The following is an 18,777-nucleotide window of genomic DNA, read 5'->3' on the forward strand; positions in this document are numbered from 1 at the left end:
CATGCTCCGCCAAACCATCAACCGCTCCCTGGCGACCGCCTCATTCCCCGACGACTGGAAACACGCCGAGGTCAACCCCCTCCTAAAGAAACCCTCAGCGGACCCCACCGACCTCAAAAACTACAGACCCATCTCCCTGCTCCCGTTCCCAGCGAAAGTCATCGAGAAAGCCATCAACAGCCAACTCGCCACATTCATTGAAGAACACAACATCCTCGACTCCTCCCAATCCGGCTTCAGAAAAAACCACAGTACGGAAACCGCCCTCCTCGCCGCAACAGACGACATCCGCACCTTACTGGACCAAGGAGAAACAGTAGCCCTCATCCTCCTCGACCTATCAGCGGCGTTCGACACAGTCTCCCACCGCACCTTAATACGCAGACTCTACGATGCAGGAATCCAGGACAAGGCCCTCGACTGGATCTGCTCCTTCCTCTCCAGCAGGACGCAGCGGGTCAGACTCCCCCCTTTCCTCTCGGACCCCACACCTATCACCTGCGGAGTCCCCCAGGGCTCCTCCCTCAGCCCGACGCTCTTCAACGTCTACATGGCTCCACTTGCCCCCATCGTCAGAACCTACGGACTCAACATCGTGTCATATGCAGACGACACCCAGCTCATCCTCTCCCTATCCAACGAGCCCAACACCGCCAGACGCAACTTGCGAGAAGGCATGGAAGCCGTCGCCAAATGGATGAAAAACAGCTGCCTACAACTAAACACCAACAAAACAGAAGTACTCATCATGGGCCCAAACCCCGACGCCTGGAGTGACACCTGGTGGCCCACCGCTCTCGGAAACCCGCCAACCCCCACAGACCACGCACGCAACCTGGGAATCATCCTGGACTCCAAGCTCAAAATGGACCGCCAGATCAACTCTGTCTCATCTTCCTGCTTCCACACCCTCCGCCTCCTTCGTAAGACCTTCAAATGGATCCCCCTCGAACACCGAAAGACAGTCACTCATGCCCTGGTCACCAGCAGACTCGACTACGGCAACGCACTCTACGCCGGAATAAACAAAAACCTCATCCGCAAGCTACAGAACATCCAGAACGCCGCCGCAAGACTGGTCCTCAACCTGCCAAAACACTGCCACATCTCCCAGCACCAGCGCACACTCCACTGGCTCCCCGTCGAGGCGAGAATCACCTTTAAGATGCTCACCCACGCACACAAGGCCCTCTACGGCACCGGACCAGCATACCCGAACAGCCGACTCAAATTCCACGCACCCCAAAGGACCCTACGATCAGCCCAGCTTTCCTACGCTGTGGTCCCCCGCACCAGAAAGACCAGATCGGGAGGCCGCTCCATCTCCTTCCTCGCGGCCAAAGCATGGAACGCCCTTCCGCTACACCTCAGACAGACAACATCGCTCCCCATCTTCGCAAGAAACCTCAAAACCTGGCTCTTCGACAGACCCCCACCTTGATGGAATGGAACCTGCACACCCCCCAAACCCCCCCACCCCTAGCGCCTTGAGACCCTTACGGGTGAGTAGTCGCGCTTTAACAAACTCCTGATTGATTGATTGATTGCAAGTCTGTTTAGAGTAATGATTGTTTGTGCTGCCAACCTTGCTATTTACATTGATCTGTGAGATCAGAACTGAAGTGGAGTTAGTTATAAACTGCTTGGAGTTCAGTAGTTTTGTGGTACTAGTTCCTCGATTCAGCTCTTCTTCTTCTTAGGTATACTTTTTGATTTTCCTTGCCTTCCCTTTTTTACTCTGGTGGTTCCACCTTTGTGGTGACACACTGTTTGAACCTCTCTTCACTTTCACTTTATATGTATGATTGTGGACATGGGAGTGCACATGTCTGCGCGCACGATCATGTTAAGACACAGAAAGTTAGGTAAGGTAGTATTCTTCACTTAAACATGCCACAATTCACTGATCTGCAGTTTTCTTTTGTTATTTGCAATACTCTACATGCAAGGTTAGCACCTACATCAATTGTGTTCTGATGGTATCCCTGGAAAACACCGAAGGCCTATAATAATATGTGTGTACCTTCCTCCTAAAAAGTTCCAAAATTAAATGAACTGGTTATGATGTTCCTTGAAAACATAAGCAAGGTGACTGACCAGGCCTCTGCACTCACATCTGTGCGCTATAGTGTAATTGTGATGCAATGTTTCATCACACAGATGCAACATTCTCTATAAGAAGAGGGCTCAGAGAGGGACTGTGCAGACATTGCCCGGTCCCCTAAGACACAAAGTCTCACTGTGTTCCTCGTGCAGGAGGGGGAATAACAAAGGAGGAGGTGGATTTCTTTCACGGTTAGTTTAATAAAAACAAGCATTGGTAAATGCATTTGGTTTTGCCCTTGCAGTTAATAAGCTATTCTTTCTTTTAAGCTGTAGCATGTCGAATAGCTGTGCAATATAAGTTTCGAAAGTCTGTTTTTTTTTAAGAAAGTCAATGTATTGTGCTGTTATTTTTTAGAGGGGAGATTAGGTAAATGGCTTTGTACTATGATAAAAAAAAACATGTACCTGACAACAAAATATTAAATAGGCAGCGAGACTTACACATGGCAGACGAGTAATGAGAAGCTGGACTTTTCTAGGCGCGCCCCATGGACTCAGGGCACTGCTGTGACTGGTGCTACAGGCCCCCGTCAGAGCCCCCTCCCCACATGAAGACACCTCCCCTCCTCTTATGGGAAGAAAACGCTGCGGCTTCAGCTTCCATCTGCCTAAAGCAGAATCCATGAATAAGTGAAGACCCTTCTACAGTGCCCCCATTTGTACTGTCTCACTTCTAGGCACTTTCTAGTTCAGAGACACTTGACTGCACACAGCTTCCCTATGAAAAGAGCCCAGTCTGCAGGTGGATGAACAGACAGCATATGTATCATAGCGCTTCAAAGTGAATTGCTTTTAAGTGCTTCATGCCTGAAAGTAGTCAAAACAGGGGCTGCACCAGGATGAACAGATGAATGAACAGCACAATACCACAAAGTAAATCACTGTGCACTTCCAATCCATCCAAGCATTTGCACAGAAATGAACTCCTTCACGTGGCGTCATGGTATTATGGGATGTGACGCAGGCCCCTGTTCCATCAGCAGCGCTCCCCACCGAAGGGGAAGCTCCCAGAATGCACCACGTTGTTGCCTGCTGAGGGATGCATTCTGCGTTTCAGAAAATGATTTCAGATATTAAAACATCCAAATTCATATCCAAAGTTCATCCGTTTTATGTCATCAAAATTGCAGTGTTCAATATTATAATGCATGTCTGTTTGATATTGCAATCCAACCGTCCAATGCCAGACGTCCATTATGGCAAAGCGCCCCTATGCATTGTGGGGGGTGCCCTTCAGGGGGTACAAGGGACCCCGGAAGTGATGCAAGCGCCGAAGTGAAAACCTAAGCCTGAGCTCTGAGCCGAACCCAAGAGGTGAATAGTCCGGCTGTTCATGTGGACGTTAACCCCTGGGTAGCGGTGGAGTCACTGAGAGATGCGAGCTCTGAACTGAATGAACCGAGGCTATGGAGAACGACAGGCACCGCAAGGGTTAACACGAAGGGCGGACAGAAATATCAGATTCTACTTATAATCTAATATGGCACTGTGCTCGCATTCTTCTAAACGTGTGTGGTTTGTGTTCATGTTTTTAAAAATGTTGTTGAAACTTCTGCATTACCTTTTTCTCTTCTCTTCTTTTCTTCCTTTCATTCATTTGTTTATCTGTTTATTATGATTCTCGTTTACTGAACAGTTTCTTCTTTGTCATCTACCATACAATGCCTTTCTTCTGTAGGCTAATTTGTTTAGGAGGGCACTCATGGGGTTCCAGCCTGTCCTCTTTCTATTCTATGTACACTTTTTAATCCAAGCACTTTTTGTTTAAGCTTTCACCTGCACTGAAGCTATGAAGCTAATAAGGACCACTTCATGGTGGTCTGCTCATTAACATCAGTCTTTACTATCATCATTCATATTTTTACCGCTTCTTTTCAAGCAATTCCGACCTTTCTTTTATCTTGGATTCCAAAATGATGCTCACCATTTTTTTAGCCTGTCTTCTTTCCATCTCTTTGTATTCTTAAACCGTGTACCGCGAATTACGGTGTTCGCCTTTGCATGTTCCACTAATGCAGAGCAGTTGTTTCAGAATATGGAGGTAAGAATTTAGGGGCTTATTTACAAGCCCCTTGCGCCACTTTTGCGTCACTTTTCCCATGTCAAAAATGATGCAAAAGTGGCGCCAAGGGGCTTGTAAATCTGCCCTCAAGTCTTTCTTTGACCGGGAGACTCGCATCTTTATCCCATGGACGCTAACTATGGCGACCACCTTGGCAGATTCCGCCCATGCTGAGTGGTTCGTTCATACTTTTCATGACCAAGACACTGCGGTTTGTTTAACATCTAGTTACGTTGCCATCATATCCCACTTCCACAGGTTCTTTTTCGTTTCGTGTTTCCCCTTTTTTTTGTTCGTATATGGATGTTTAAGGGTCATTTTCCTTGAGCCTTTTTCTCGATATTAGGAAACCACCTGGATTTATAGGAGGTTGCATGCCTTACTTTTTTCACTGAATCACTGGCAGTGGGTCTTATTGTTATTCTCCAGTTCAATTCGAAACTATTGCAGTTTTACAAATGTATGTCCATATCTTGTGTTTGTATCGCTGGGGGCTCCACCCTCCATGCTTGCTAATACTGACGATCTATTGGGAATATAGCACTACACATTCATTACATTTCAGGAGATACCCCCTGATAAAGGGCCAGTCGCGAAATGCATTGAGATATCTTATCATTTAAGAACATGTATATTATAATGTGATGGGTTAACACTACTAAAATTGACCATTTGAATATTAATAAATAAAAACAAGTATTGATTACATTGATGACGTTTTGTGGTATGCATGGGGAGATTGAGTGATTCCACCAGAATAGCAGGATGTTGAGTCAGTGCGGAAGCTTGAACCTGGTTCTTCATTTCCAAAGTCGGCAGCTCTGTCCATTACGCTACATCCTCTTATTAGCAATGTTTCTAATAAAAGTGCTTTGTACTAGGGAAACACTGTTGAGTATGGATATTGAAACAATCTAGAGGCTGTTCTGTTTTGAGTCAGGAATTGAAATGATTTAGTGAATGTATCATTTTCAAACTGTCAATGTCCAGCAGAAGGTGTGTGAATGTCAGTGCTTAATTTGTGCCGGTGTTTTCCGGTGCTGAGCACCAGCACTAAATTGGTTTCCGGTGCTCGGCACTGGCACCTAATTGTCAACACCAGACTTAGGGCAGTCTGCCACAAGGTGGCGCTGCTCATGTAATTTAGAGATGAGCAGTATAACCGTTGTTTAGGAAAATAGTATACATTAAAAATATTACTAATAGCTCCCTCCCCAGTCATTCCTTTAGCATTGGGGACCTGGAATAATCTGAAATGTAACAATTACATGCAAGAGAGATGGTTAGTAGTTGTTTTGGCAGCGATGACAAGGGCGATGGGTGGTGCAAACTGCAGTGGCCTCCTGGTCAGAGCCTGGCACTTAATTTTTTACAAATTAGGCACTTGTGAATATTGTTTTTTATTAAGAACTTTTTATTGAATTGTTTGTAGTGTTATATCACTTATAATGTGATGTACTTTAACTGTTCTCGTTTTATCATTTATTTCTGACTACACTTATTTAAATGTAAAATATAATGTAACAATGTGATGATTTTATGGTTTGTCTTGTTATGAACTGAATAAAGGCTTTGATGATGACAATGATATTTTTTCATTTTTATTAATGTGTTCATGTTTTTTTTATCATAGAGATAATTGTTTCCTTTGTCTTGGTGGTGAATCCTGTTTGCTGGTGCAGCTTTGGCAAGTCTGTGGTTTGTGGAGTTGTGGTTGGTAAGCAATTGATTTTGTAATCTTTTCATCGAATGTTTATCCTTGGCCTGTTTGCATTTCTTTAACTGCTATACTAATGTTTGAATATTTAGCTTTTTGTGTGATTGTCTTTCAAAGTAACATGTTGATTTGTGCACATTCTATACTGCTTTGTGATATGTGTAATATGTTTATTTCCTTTCCACCAACTCTTTTGTGGTGCTTGCTGTGTCTGAGCGGAGTAGGCACAGTGGATCCTTGGTCTTGCTGTCTTAGGCAAGTGAGTGGTATCGCTATTGAATATATAGGTCTTTGTGTGCTTTGTATTGATTGACTTTTCCTTCCAGATTAATATATACCAGTAGTTTGGATTTGTATTATAAAACTAAAGTTTGTGTATTATTTATTTTACACAGTATTGGTAATCATTGATTTATTTTTTGTGTTACTTTTATTAGTAAGGATTATGGCCTACTGCAGGTTGACGGCTCAGCAGGTTGTTGATATTGCAGGTGTTTTATCTGCAACAGAACTATGCTTGGGACCATGGAACATCAGTATGTAGAGATTGAGTCATCATACCATTTCAGTATCCATAGGCGCAAGACTGATTGGCTATAGTCCCTCACTTTTCCTCCCAACCACACTAGAGAAACGAGGGCATTGGCACCCCAGCACCTCGTCCCTCTCAGGGATAACGGTAAGAGGTCACACATTTTTGGTCTCTCATTCATATTTATCAACAAAAAGATAACCAAGAGAAAAAAATGAAGTTCTGAATATCTATTCAAACTATTGTGCTCTGAAAAGTAGTATACGTGCCACAATTAGAAAACAAATGCGTAATAAAAATACTATTAGCATGGTTAATAATCCATATACCATAAAAAGTTCTGTCATCTTCTAATACAAAGTAATCTAGTCCACCTCCCCTGTGAGTGAAGTTAATTGATTACATGCATGATTAAATATATATCTCTAGGAATATCAGCAGATCTTGTACCTTGGCATACACAGATGAATGCTCTGCATCGACCTAATTATGTCGAGACTAGACTACTGCAATAGTCTATATCTGAATATGCAGGAGCTCTATATGCAAAACTACAAATGTTGCAGAATGAAGCAGCCAGACTGCTTACTGGAATCCCAAAATTTGCACCGATCTCTAGTGCAATAAAAAACTCCACTGGCTGCAGTTAGAAAACGGGTACATTTTAAAGCCCTCTGTCTCAGCTGCTTTCTTGGGTTATGTCTAGGTGCAAGTGTCTGGCCAGCAGGAGTAACAAGGGATATTTTTGCTTAACCTTGTCAGTGGAGTTCAGACAATATCGCAGAAAAAGAACAGAATGTGAAAACATATGCAGGCTCTGTGCAAAAGTACAATGTGCAACAAAAGCAAGCATGTTAATATAGTAACCTGTGCAAAGGAAAAGCGACCCACAATGAGCATAGTTAGGCTAATTTAGGGAAAACCACAATGGGACAATTAAAAGATCCATGACATTAGTTTGATTTTCAAATCTTCCTCTGACCATGCTTCTGAGAATTACTCTGTATTTGATACAGAGGACTTAGATCAAAATTCTGTCCGAGAGGACTCATTTGATGATGAAGCCACTATCAGGATAGGATGGTGGAGGAAGTGCCTCAATTGGAGGAAGACACTGATATGTCAATAGTGCAGCAAGAGGCTCCTGGATTACGCGCTTGGCTGAAAGGCTTCCCTTCAGTAACGGCCGTCAATGATCAGGAGTAGTGAGGCAGGGAGTGAGGGGGGCAAGGGGATTATAAAAAAAAAAGAAAAAAAACATATCTTACAGCTGCGTCTCTCCTCGGGAATGAAACAGGAAGCAGTCAGCCAGGTTCCCCTGACCAATCACAACACTGCAATGCAGCATTGGGTTTGGTAAGCACTCAGACTCTCCTGACCAATCACACCGCTGCAATGCAGCATTGTGATTGGTCTGAGCGCCATGCTTCACTTTGGAAATCTGAACTCTGGGTTGCCCCCAACATGGTGCCCCCAGCATTGCCTGCCTTTAGTGGCATCACAGGGTGTAGAGTCAATACTGAAAACTTTTTGCCTATAAATTTCTGTTAGTTGTTTATGGACGATGTATTTTTGGATGAGATTGTTGCCCAGACTAATTTTTCTGCTGAACAGTATTTGAAAGACAACAGTGCAATACTTAAGCTCCCCTCTAGAGCTAGCCTGTGGACTCCCACAAATCTGGATGAGGTGAAGAATTTCTTGAGATTTAAATATGTTAATGGAATCGATAAGGGAGCCATCACTGTCCTCACATTGTTCCCTTTTATTCCTTTGATTAAGACTGCTATATTTCCTGCAACCATGAGTCATGATTGGGATTAGCTTCTGCAAATGAAGAGTCCTTTGTACTGCCCTGAGTGTTGTTCTTATCCTGGGCTATGTGTACCTGGGATTTTTTCATCGTACTAAGTACGAGAGCAACCACAAGAGTAAAAGTGGACTGACTGGTCTCTAGAGTTTTACATTTTTTGTTCAGTTTCACAGTTGGAGGTTTTTTGATGTATTTAGTTAGACCTGTTGCGTTTGTAGTCATAGTTGGTTTTTCACCTCTTTGGTTTGTGTTTTCTTGTTTGATGGCAGTGCATGTAGACTGGTGCTTGGCTAGTGGTGTCTTGAACAGGTTCTTGGCTGCCTGTGTGTGTAGACTGGCACTTGGCTGGAGGTGTGCGTGGATTGGCAGTTGGCTGGCGGTGTTGCTGAATTTGCGCTTGGCTGGCAGTGTGGATGGCCAGGTTCTTGGCTGCCTGTGTGTGTAGACTGGTGCTTGGCTGGAAGTGTGGTGAATTGGCAGTTGGCTGGCGGTGTTGCTGAATTGACGCTAGGCTGGCGGTGTGATGGTCAGGCGCTTGGCTGGTTGTATGTATAGACTGGTGCTTGGCTAGCGGCGTGTGTGGATTGATTTTTGGCTGATGGTGAGTGAAGACTCATGCTTGCCTGGTGGTGTATGTAGACTGACGCTTGTCTGGTTGTGTATGTGAGCTTGCACTTGGCATCCGGTATCCGTGTGCTGTGACCAGCAGAATGTCACTAGACACACAAATCACCACTGAAACACCGATTAACTAATTTCATCCACTTCCAGGCGGTGTGATTGTTGTGTCTGAACTTGCATCTGTAGGTGGTGTTTGTGGACTAGCAGTGTGTTGGTGGCTGGTGGCCAGTATGTGTGTTGACTTGCTTCAGATGTGCTCGTAAGTTTTGTTTATGTTTGGTTGTTTGGTGATGTGATTGGTGTGTTAGGGCTGTTGGCATATTAGAGTGATGGGCCCTGTTTGTAATTGTAGTATTGTGTAGGGGATGCAGCTGGCATTGTGAATGGTTTTCTGTCTCTGACTCATGAAATGCATGTGAATGGACTGTAAAGAGGTTGGTGTCTTGACATGGCTTTACGTCTCATAAACTAAGTCATTAGTTCTTTATTTTGATGTTAAAATTATAAAAAATTACTTTAATAGATTTTATTTAGTAATGTCTTTGGTGCAAAAAGTTTTTCAATTAACCATGCACTTGCTCTCATGCCAAACCCAACCAGTATTCCTGTGATTGACTGGGGATGGCTGAGGTGTGCAATCATGTTTTGGTCATTTCTACTTTTTACTGTCAGTGCACACTCTCGCTGTAGTGAACACATTCTGCCCTTACATCATTTTGGAAACTGGTCACAAATGGAATAATATGTGGTGGTTTAATGTGGATCCCAGAAGGCTAACTTACCCAGAACTCCTTGTAAATTTGATTATTTGTCAAAAACATATTTTCTCCTCAGGTTTCTGTGTGGGAAAGTTGTGGGATGACTGGGGTGGCACACATTTCTTAATGTATGGTGTTCACCCAGGTCTCCCGAAAACAGTGCCAACTCACCTGTGTGGGAGAGCCAACTGCCCACGAGAGGGAAGGGGCCAATATGTATTGTGAATTATCTATTACAAAAAAACCTGGTTTTGCAAGTGGGATACCAGTTCCTTTTATCCCCAGTTGGCGGCCTTGAGGAAAACAAATGAAACACAGGCATTTCTGAAAACTACAAACTCGGGAGAGTCCAGGGACATGTAGGTTCATGGATATCACAGATTTTTTTCTTTCCTAGAATAACCTGCAAAGACGTAACATAACATTGAATGAAACACTATTTTTTGTTTTTGCATTTCCGTTACTTAAATTACAGGAATGTGCAGGGATCCACAAAATTCCTTCCATACAGCATTCTCCCACAAAAGTTACATACCCTGGGAACAAGCACTGAAGACCTCTGGATGAGTGATTGTTCACGACAAAATAAAACAAATGTTTCTAATAAGATGTGAATACGGGTGGGAATAAAGTTTTGGAAAAAAAACTTAAGGGGTTAGATCTATGAACAATGGGTTGATAAAATAAGATGACACATAATTAAGTGACTTTGCACACTCCTACTCCCTATCTCAAGGTTCCTTCCCAAACAATCTAAAACTGAGTCAGATACCCCCCATAATTCATAAAACAATTGGCAAACCTGAATACCTGAAAATTTCAGATCCATCAGCGACCTACCCTGGCTTCAAAAAGCTGACCCAAAATATGTACCCGATAACTAATTAATCCCTTCCATGCTCATAACAGAATGGTTCCTTCATGAGAATCTCCGCTTTCCAATGGTACCCTTTCCCAGTGGATCCCTGCTTGGGGATCACCCCAAGATGGTGATCCCCAAGCAGGGATCCACCCACTAGCACCAGTGAGGGGGGGAGAGGCCCCTTGGGCAAGGACCTTTGTTTCCCCCATTTTCTTTTGGGCACAACAGTCTTTCTACCCATCTGGGGGGCAGAAAGCCCACTAGTAACCAGGGATTTTTTTTTTATTGATGTTGGGTGGGGGACTGTCCAAAAAGGGCATGACAAAGCCACCACCCTCCTCCAGAGAAAAGTCAGTCTTTCAGCCACCCAGGGGGCAGACGGGGTAGTACCCCCCAATCTGCCCCCCCCCGGGGCGCAGAAAACCCACTAGAAATAAGGGAATCTTTTTTTATTAAAAACAATCCTGAGGCCTAGTGGGCTTTCTGCCCCCCGAAGGGGAGATAAGGGACTATTGCCCCAATATGCCTCCAGGGAGGGGCAGAAAGACTGGTAATTGTTTTTGGGGTGATGGCATTATCATTATCATTCTGCGCAGCCCCCTCCCCAAAAACAATTACCAGTCTTTCTGCCCCTCCCTGGAGGCATATTGGGGCAATAGTCCCTTATCTCTCTTTCGGGGGGCAGAGAGCCCACTAGGCCTCAGGATTGTTTTTTTTTTTTAAACTCAGGTATGAGGTCAGCCCAGAATGGGCATGCCAATGCCCACATCACCCCCCCCCCCGAAAATGCCACAGTGTTTCTGCCCCCCCGGAGGGCTGATGGGGGCAGTAGCCCCTGATTTGCCCCGAGGGGCAGAAAGCCCAATAGGCTCCAGCGATTATGCTGGCTTTTTTATGTGTGGGGATGGGCGCTGGCCAGAATGGATATACCAATGCCACCACCACCAACAAAATAACCAAAGTCATTCAGCCCCCCATGGGGGCATATCGGGGCAACCCTTCCCCTCCCACCCCCCCCCCCGATTTACCCCAGGGCTGCAGAAGGCCCATTAGGCACAGTCTTGTTTTTAGCAATGTGCCTACCTGAGGATTTTGGGCACTAGCACAGCTGGCACATAGGGAAACCTAGTAAACCTGTACATTTATTAAAACTAGACACCAAGGGAAATCCAGGATGGGGTGACTTGTGTGCCTCTTACCCAGAATCCCTTGCAAACATCAAACTTAGTTAAAAAAAAACACTTTTTCCCACAATTCTGTGGTGGAAAATTCTGGGATCTGTGTGGATCCACAAAAGTGTACCTACCCCGCATTACCCAAAGTCTTCTGAGAATAATGGTACCTCACTTGTGTGGGTAGGCCTTGTGTCTGCGACAGGAAATGGCCCGAAATGCAACGTGGACACACCACATTTTCAAGGTGAAAACGGACCATTTTTTGCAAAGTGCCTAGCTGTAGATTTTGAACCCTAGCTCTGTCGGCACCAAGGTAAACCTATCAAACCTATACATTTTTGAAAACTAGATACCCACGGGAATACAGGATGGGGTGACTAATATGGCTCCCACAAGGTTCTGTTACCCAGAATCTCTTGCAAACCTCAACATTTGTCCAAAACAATCAATCAATCAATCAATCAATCATTGACACTTATAGAGCGCGCTACCTACCCGTAGGGTCTCAAGGCGCTGGGGGGTGGGGGGGTGCCGCTACTGCTCGAACAGCCAGGTCTTCAGCTTCTTCCTGAAGGAGAGGTGGTCTTGGGTCAGGCGCAGGTCGGTCGGGAGGGAGTTCCAGGTCTTGGCGGCCAGGTAGGAGAAGGACCTTCCTCCTGTAGTCGCTCTTCGGATGCGGGGGACGGCGGCGAGGGCGTGGTTGGCTGATCGGAGGTGGCGTTTGGGAGCGTAGAAGTTGACTCGGCTGTTGAGGTAGCTCGGGCCTTGGTCGTGTAGGGCTTTGTGTGCGTGGGTGAGGAGGCGGAAGGTGATTCTTTTGTTGACGGGGAGCCAGTGAAGGTCTCTCAGATGTCCGGAGATGTGGCTGGTTCGTGGGATGTCGAGGATGAGTCTGGCTGAGGCGTTCTGGATCCGCTGGAGTCTCTTCTGGAGCTTGGCGGTGGTCCCGGCGTAGAGGGCGTTGCCGTAGTCCAGTCGGCTGGTGACGAGGGCCTGGGTGACGGTCTTCCTGGTCTCGGTGGGGATCCACCAGAAGATCTTCCGTAGCATGCGTAGGATGTTGAAGCACGCCGAGGAGACGTTGTTGACTTGCCTGGTCATGGAGAGGGAGGAGTCCAGGATGAAGCCCAGGTTGCGTGCATGGTCTGTCGGTTTGGGTGCGGTGCCCAGGGCGGGGGGCCACCAGGAGTCGTCCCAGGCGGAGGGTGAGGAGCCCAGGATGAGGACCTCCGTCTTGTCCGAGTTCAGTTTCAGGCGGCTGGTCGTCATCCACTCGGCTACCTCTTTCATCCCTTCGTGCAGGTTGGCTCTGGCGGCGGCGGGGTCGTTCGTCAGGGAGAGGATCAGCTGGGTATCGTCGGCGTAGGAGATTATGCTGAGGTTGTGTTTGCGTACGATGGCCGCGAGGGGGCTCATGTAGACGTTGAAGAGGGTGGGGCTCAGAGATGATCCTTGGGGGACGCCGCAGATGACTTCGGAGGCCTCTGACTTGTACGGTGGTAGGCGGACTCTTTGTGTTCTTCCGTCGAGGAAGGAGATGATCCATTCCAGTGCCTTCCCCTGGATTCCGGCGTTGTTGAGACGCTGCACTAGGGTGCGGTGGCAGACCGTGTCGAAAGCCGCGGAGAGGTCTAGGAGGATGAGGGCCGCTGTTTCTCCATTGTCCATCAGGGTTCGGATGTCATCGGTGGCGGCGATGAGGGCGGTCTCGGTGCTGTGATTGGCTCGGAAGCCGGACTGTGAGGGGTCGAGGGATCCGTTCGTCTCGAGGAAGGCGGCCATCTGCTTGTTGACGGTCTTCTCGATGACTTTGGCTGGAAACGGGAGGAGCGAGATGGGGCGGTAATTCTTGAGGTCGGTGGGGTCCGCTGTTGGTTTCTTGAGTAGAGCGCTGAGTTCGGCGTGCTTCCAGCTCTCCGGGAAGATGGTGGTGTCGAAGGATGTGTTGATGATGTCTCGCAGGTGGGGTGCGATGACAGCGTCGGCCTTGTTGAAGACGTGGTGAGGGCAGGGGTCGGTCGGTGATCCGGAGTGGATGGAGTTCATCGTGCGGATAGTGTCTTCGGTGCTGATCGGGGTCCAGGCGTGGAGGGTGGTGGTGGGGGGTGGTTGTTCGGTCCTGGTGTGCGTTGGTTGGTTGTTGAAGCTGTTGTGTATGTCCGCGATCTTGTTGTGGAAGTATGAAGCGAGGGAGTTGCAGAGGTCTTGCGATGGGGTGATGTCGTTGTTTCCTGCGCTGGGGTTGGAAAGCTCTTTCACGATGTTGAAGAGTTCCTTGCAGTTGTGTGCGTTGTTGTCCAGCCGGTCCTTGAATGCTGTTTTCTTGGCGGCGCGGATCAGCTGGTGGTGTTTCCGGGTGGCAAGTTTGAAGGAGGTCCTGTTGTCTGGTGTCGGTTCCCTTCTCCAGGCTTTCTCGAGGGCTCGGCAGTTCTTCTTGGAGCTCTTGAGTTCGTCGGTGAACCATGGGGCCTTCTTGCTGCCGGGTCTGCTAGGCGGGGTCCTCAGTGGGGCGAGTTCGTCCGCGCAGTTGCTGATCCACTTCGTGAGGTTGTCGGCGGCCTGGCTGGGGTTTGCTGAGCTGGCAGGAGGGTGCTGGCTCAGGGAGGTGGCGAGCTGGTCTGCCGTGATCTTGTTCCAGCTTCTGCGGGCGGCCTGTTGCTGGTGTTGGTGGGTCGTTGTTCTCTTGAAGGTGAAGTGGACGCAGCTGTGGTCCGTCCATTGAAGCTCTGTGGCGTGGCTGAAGTCGATGTCGGTGCTGGAAGAGAAGACAAAACAATACATGTTCCTCACATTACCGTGGTGGAAAGTTCTGGAATCTGTGTGGATCCCCAAAATTCCACAAAGGCTGCATTCCCCAAAGTCTTTCGAGATGAATGGTACCTCACTTGTGTGGGTGGGTCAAGTACCCCCGACAGGCAAGGGCCCAAAACCTATTGAGGCAACATCAAAATTACCTATCACAAAACAACCTGGTTTTGCAAGGGGGGGTCCCATGAGTTTTTGGCCCGGGCTCGGCGGCCATCTAGGGAAATCTACCAACCCCACCCATTTCTGAAACCTAGACACCCCGGGGAGTACAGCAAGGTATGGTTTGCGTCAGTCCCCCAATATTTGCAAACTTCAAATTTAGATGAAAAAATCACTTTTTTTCTAATTTCGTTCTGGGAACGTATTGGAATCTGCATGGATCCCAACCCTCAACATCTTGAACAAACTCTCCAACACCAATGACATCTCACCTTCGCAAGACCTGTGCGACTTGCTGGCCACTTCTACCGCAAGATCGCAGACATCCACAACAGCTTCAACGCTATGACAGGCCCGACAACCACTGATCCCTCCGCCCCCAAGACCACCATCCGCACCAACCTCCTGCTCTCCTGGACCAACATCAATGACGACGACACCATCAAGATCATGAACACCATCCACTCTGGATCTCTGTCAGACCCATGCCCATACCACATCTTTAACAAAACCAGCACAGCCATCGCACCTAATCTCCGGAAATTCATCAACATCACCTTCGAGACAGCAGCCTTCCCGGAGATCTGGAAGCACACCGAGATCAACACCTTACTCAAGAAACCCAAGGCAGACCCCAAGGACCTCAAGAACTTCCAGCCCATCTCCCTACTCCAGTTTCTGGCGAAGGTCATTGAGAAGACCGTCAAGAAACAATTGACCGACTACCTCAAAGAGAACAGCATCCTGGACCCTTCCCAGTCCGCGTTCCTCAGGAACCACAGCACCGAGACTGCCTTCATCGCCGCCACGGACGACATCAAGTCCCTGCTGTTCAATGGAGAAACAGTGGCCCTCATCCTCCTGGACTCGTCAGCCGCCTTCGACATGGCTTGCCACCACACACTACGAACACGCCTCCACGATACCGGGATCCAATAGAAGGCCCTGGACTGGACTGGACCACCTCCTTCCTCTCTGGCAGAACACAGAGCATCCACCTTCCCCCCCTTCCGCTCCAAAGCCACAGAGATCATCGGCAGCGTACCCCAGGGCTCATCCCTCAGCCCAACCCTGTTTAACATCTACATGGACCTCTCGCCCACGTTGCCCGACTGCACGACCTCAACATCTTCTCCTACGCCATGGGTACTCACAAACTTTCTCTCGGGGGCCAAATTTACACTGTGGTTTGTGCACGAGGGCCGCACCAGTGGGGGTGGGGTCAGTGGGGAAGGGGGCGGGGCTAGAGCAACAACAAAAAAACTGACCATGAGGTTGATCACTGGTCCCTGCAGCGGACACCTTCGTCCACTGAGCCACCAGACCCGGCATACACACATCTCTCTCTCTCGCTCTCTTTCTCTCTCTGTCTCCCTCCCTCCCTCTCTCACTCTCCCTTACTCTGTCCCCCTCCCTCTGTCTCCTTCCCTCTGTCTCCTTTTCCCTCTCTCACTCCCTTACTCTGTCACTCCCTTTCCCTCCCTTCCTTTCTCTCCCTCCCTTTCCCTCTCTCACTCCCTCACTCTGTCTCCCTTTCCCTCCCTTACTCCTTCACTCTGTCACTCCCTTTCCCTCCCTCACTCTGTCTCCCTTTCACTCCCTCACTCCCTCACTCTGTCTCCTTTTCCCTCCCTCACTCTGTCTCCCTTTCCCTCCCTCACTGTCACTCCCTTTCCCTCCCTCCCCCTCCCTTTCCCTCCTACCCTTTCCCTCTCTCACTCCTTCACCCGATCTCCCTTTCCCTCCCTCACAGTGGCAGCTGGTGACATTTGAAAGTGGTAGGGCGTAAAAGTTAAGGATGACTTGTTACGAGTAGCAACCATTCACTAAATGTTTTTTTACATCATTATTTTGAAAAAAGTATACCTCCATCAAACCCATATGCACAGAATCACATTGCAACTGGAACACATGACCACTGCCCTGTGCGCTCTGCTGAGAGGCCAGGATTTGATTGATGTCCATCAAGGTTTCTGAACATCTTTTTCACTATTTGACAGGCACTGAGAGAAACTCGCAGTGCCCTCAGCCTAAGCTCCAGCGCTCTCAAGTGGTGCCACTCCGTTCAAGGTATGCACTGTACAAGAGTAATGTGAGACATGAAAAATAATACATGAACAGAATCCTTAAATAGCTAACACTTTTAGGGAATGCAACTATGCAATATTAACACATACAATGTAAACAGGTACTAAATCACTGACCTGAACGTGCTCAAGTTTCAATTAAATGTTAAAAATGCTAACATTTTTCTTCCTTCAATGCAGCTGCACGCGGTGCACCCTCGGTTTGCCATCTCTTCCTGTAGTGCCCTCACTCCAGTTCCACTGCACTCTGTTTATGTGGCTCATCGCACAGCGTGGACTGCGCCACACAGGTCACTTAAGGTCCCGCTAGCCTGCATCTCTTCGTTGCTACGTGTTGGTGTGCCTTTTAACTTACATCATGTCACTATAGGGCCCCTTTTTCTTTAGTAACTTTGACATATTTGATTGCTATGGTTATATCACGGGCATCGACATTTGATGCATGTTGCGGCCTGCGGCGGCACCTGTTCTGCAGTAAGTACTTGTGTATTTCACCTAACTGTGCGCCTCGCCTCCAACATGCTATTTATGACGGCATGACTGTCTAAGTGTCGTTTGGCGGCGCGCTTAACCAGATGGAGTCCTGCCACTGCGCCCCTCGTCTGAGCCTCCCCATCGCATTTCAAATCAATGCCGCCCAGCGCCTAGGCTCCGAGCCGAGGCCTAGTAACACAGTTTGCGTAAAATAATTTAAAAGTCATTTCGATCGATCATCAGTTAACTTTCCACTTTGCAGTTTGTTTATTTGTCCTCCTGACATGACATGCATGATTGATGCCACCCAGTCAGTCACTGCACCCAGTACTGATGCCAGCCACGAGCCACCCACACACGCATTCTAACTGTACACAGAGTCCCTCACTGTCACTCCCTTTCCTTCCCTCACCCTCCCATTCCTCCCTTCCTCCCTTTCCCTCCTTTCCTCTCTTACTCCCTCACCCAGTCTCCCTTTCCCTTCCTCACTTTGTCTCCCTTTCTTTCCCTCTCCCTCTGTCATCTCGCGCAGCCTGCCTCTGTGTCAGCCCGGGCTGAGACAGCTTCGAAGCACACACAGACACAGCTGCACCGAGCGCATTAACAGGTCTTTAAAAGACCATTAGAATGTTAATGAGGCTGTGTTCACCTCTTAGCACCCCTGCAGCTCCACTCTAACTATGGCAGGAATCGCCCGGCCGGCCCCCACAGAGCAGCAGTCTCGGATGGAGTCGCGCTGCTGTAACTTAGTTTGCAACACTCTTTAAATAAAAAAATAAATTTAAACACTGGTATGATGTGTACAAGGTCCGCGGGCCACCAGGGAAGGCTTGCCGGGCCGCCACTGGCCCGCGGGCCGTACTATGAGTACCCCTGTCCTACGCTGATGACACCCTGCTGATCCTCTCCCTTACCAAGGACTCCCACACCGCCAACACCAACCTCCATGAAGGAATGAAGGCCGTTGCTGAATGGATGAGGAACAACTGACTGAAGCTGAACTCAGACAAGATGGAGGTCCTCATCCTCGGATCCACTCCCTCAGCCTGGGACGACTCCGACCGCACTGGGAACAGCTCCAACACCCACCGACCACACACGCAACCTAGGGGTCATCCTCAACTCTACCCTCTCCATGACTAAGCAGGTCAACGCCGTCTCCTCTTCCTGCTTCAACACCCTCCGCATGCTCCGCAAGATCTACAAATAGATCCCCACCGAAACGAGAAAAACTGTCACCCAGGCCCTCGTCAGCAGCAGGTTAGACTACAGAAACGCCCTCTACACAGGAGACATGGCCAAACTCCTGAGATGGCTTCAACATATCCAGAATGCCTCTGCACGTCTGATTCCCAACATCCGCCGCTGCAGTCAAATCACATCCCACCTAAGAGACCTGCACTGGCTCTCCATCAATTAGAGGATAACCTTCAAGCTCCTCACCCACGCACACAAATCCAATCAAATCAAGGAGCATTTATTTAGTGCACACATCACCCGAAGGTCTCATGGCCCAGGCGGTCAACTCTTTGATTTTCACCATAAAAGAGACAGGGCTAATGGTCAAATAGAGATGTTTTTAGATTCTGGCGGAAATGGTTAT

The 18,777-nt window shown here is 48.0% G+C and overlaps 1 long non-coding RNA gene across 1 annotated transcript in view; it reads left to right on the plus strand.

Annotated features, from left to right (window-relative positions):
• The first annotated feature begins 2,221 nt into the window (after positions 1-2,221).
• Positions 2,222-18,777, plus strand: part of LOC144819208 (uncharacterized) — a 131,167-nt gene continuing 114,611 nt past the window's right edge. Inside the window, exons 1-2 of the long non-coding RNA XR_013607233.1 lie at positions 2,222-2,295; positions 5,802-5,885. This is a non-coding gene — a long non-coding RNA (uncharacterized LOC144819208). The remainder of the gene's footprint in view (positions 2,296-5,801; positions 5,886-18,777) is intronic.

Source organism: Lissotriton helveticus, chromosome 2_1 (assembly GCF_964261635.1).
Source record: "Lissotriton helveticus chromosome 2_1, aLisHel1.1, whole genome shotgun sequence".
Classification (NCBI taxonomy): Eukaryota; Metazoa; Chordata; class Amphibia; order Caudata; family Salamandridae; genus Lissotriton; species Lissotriton helveticus.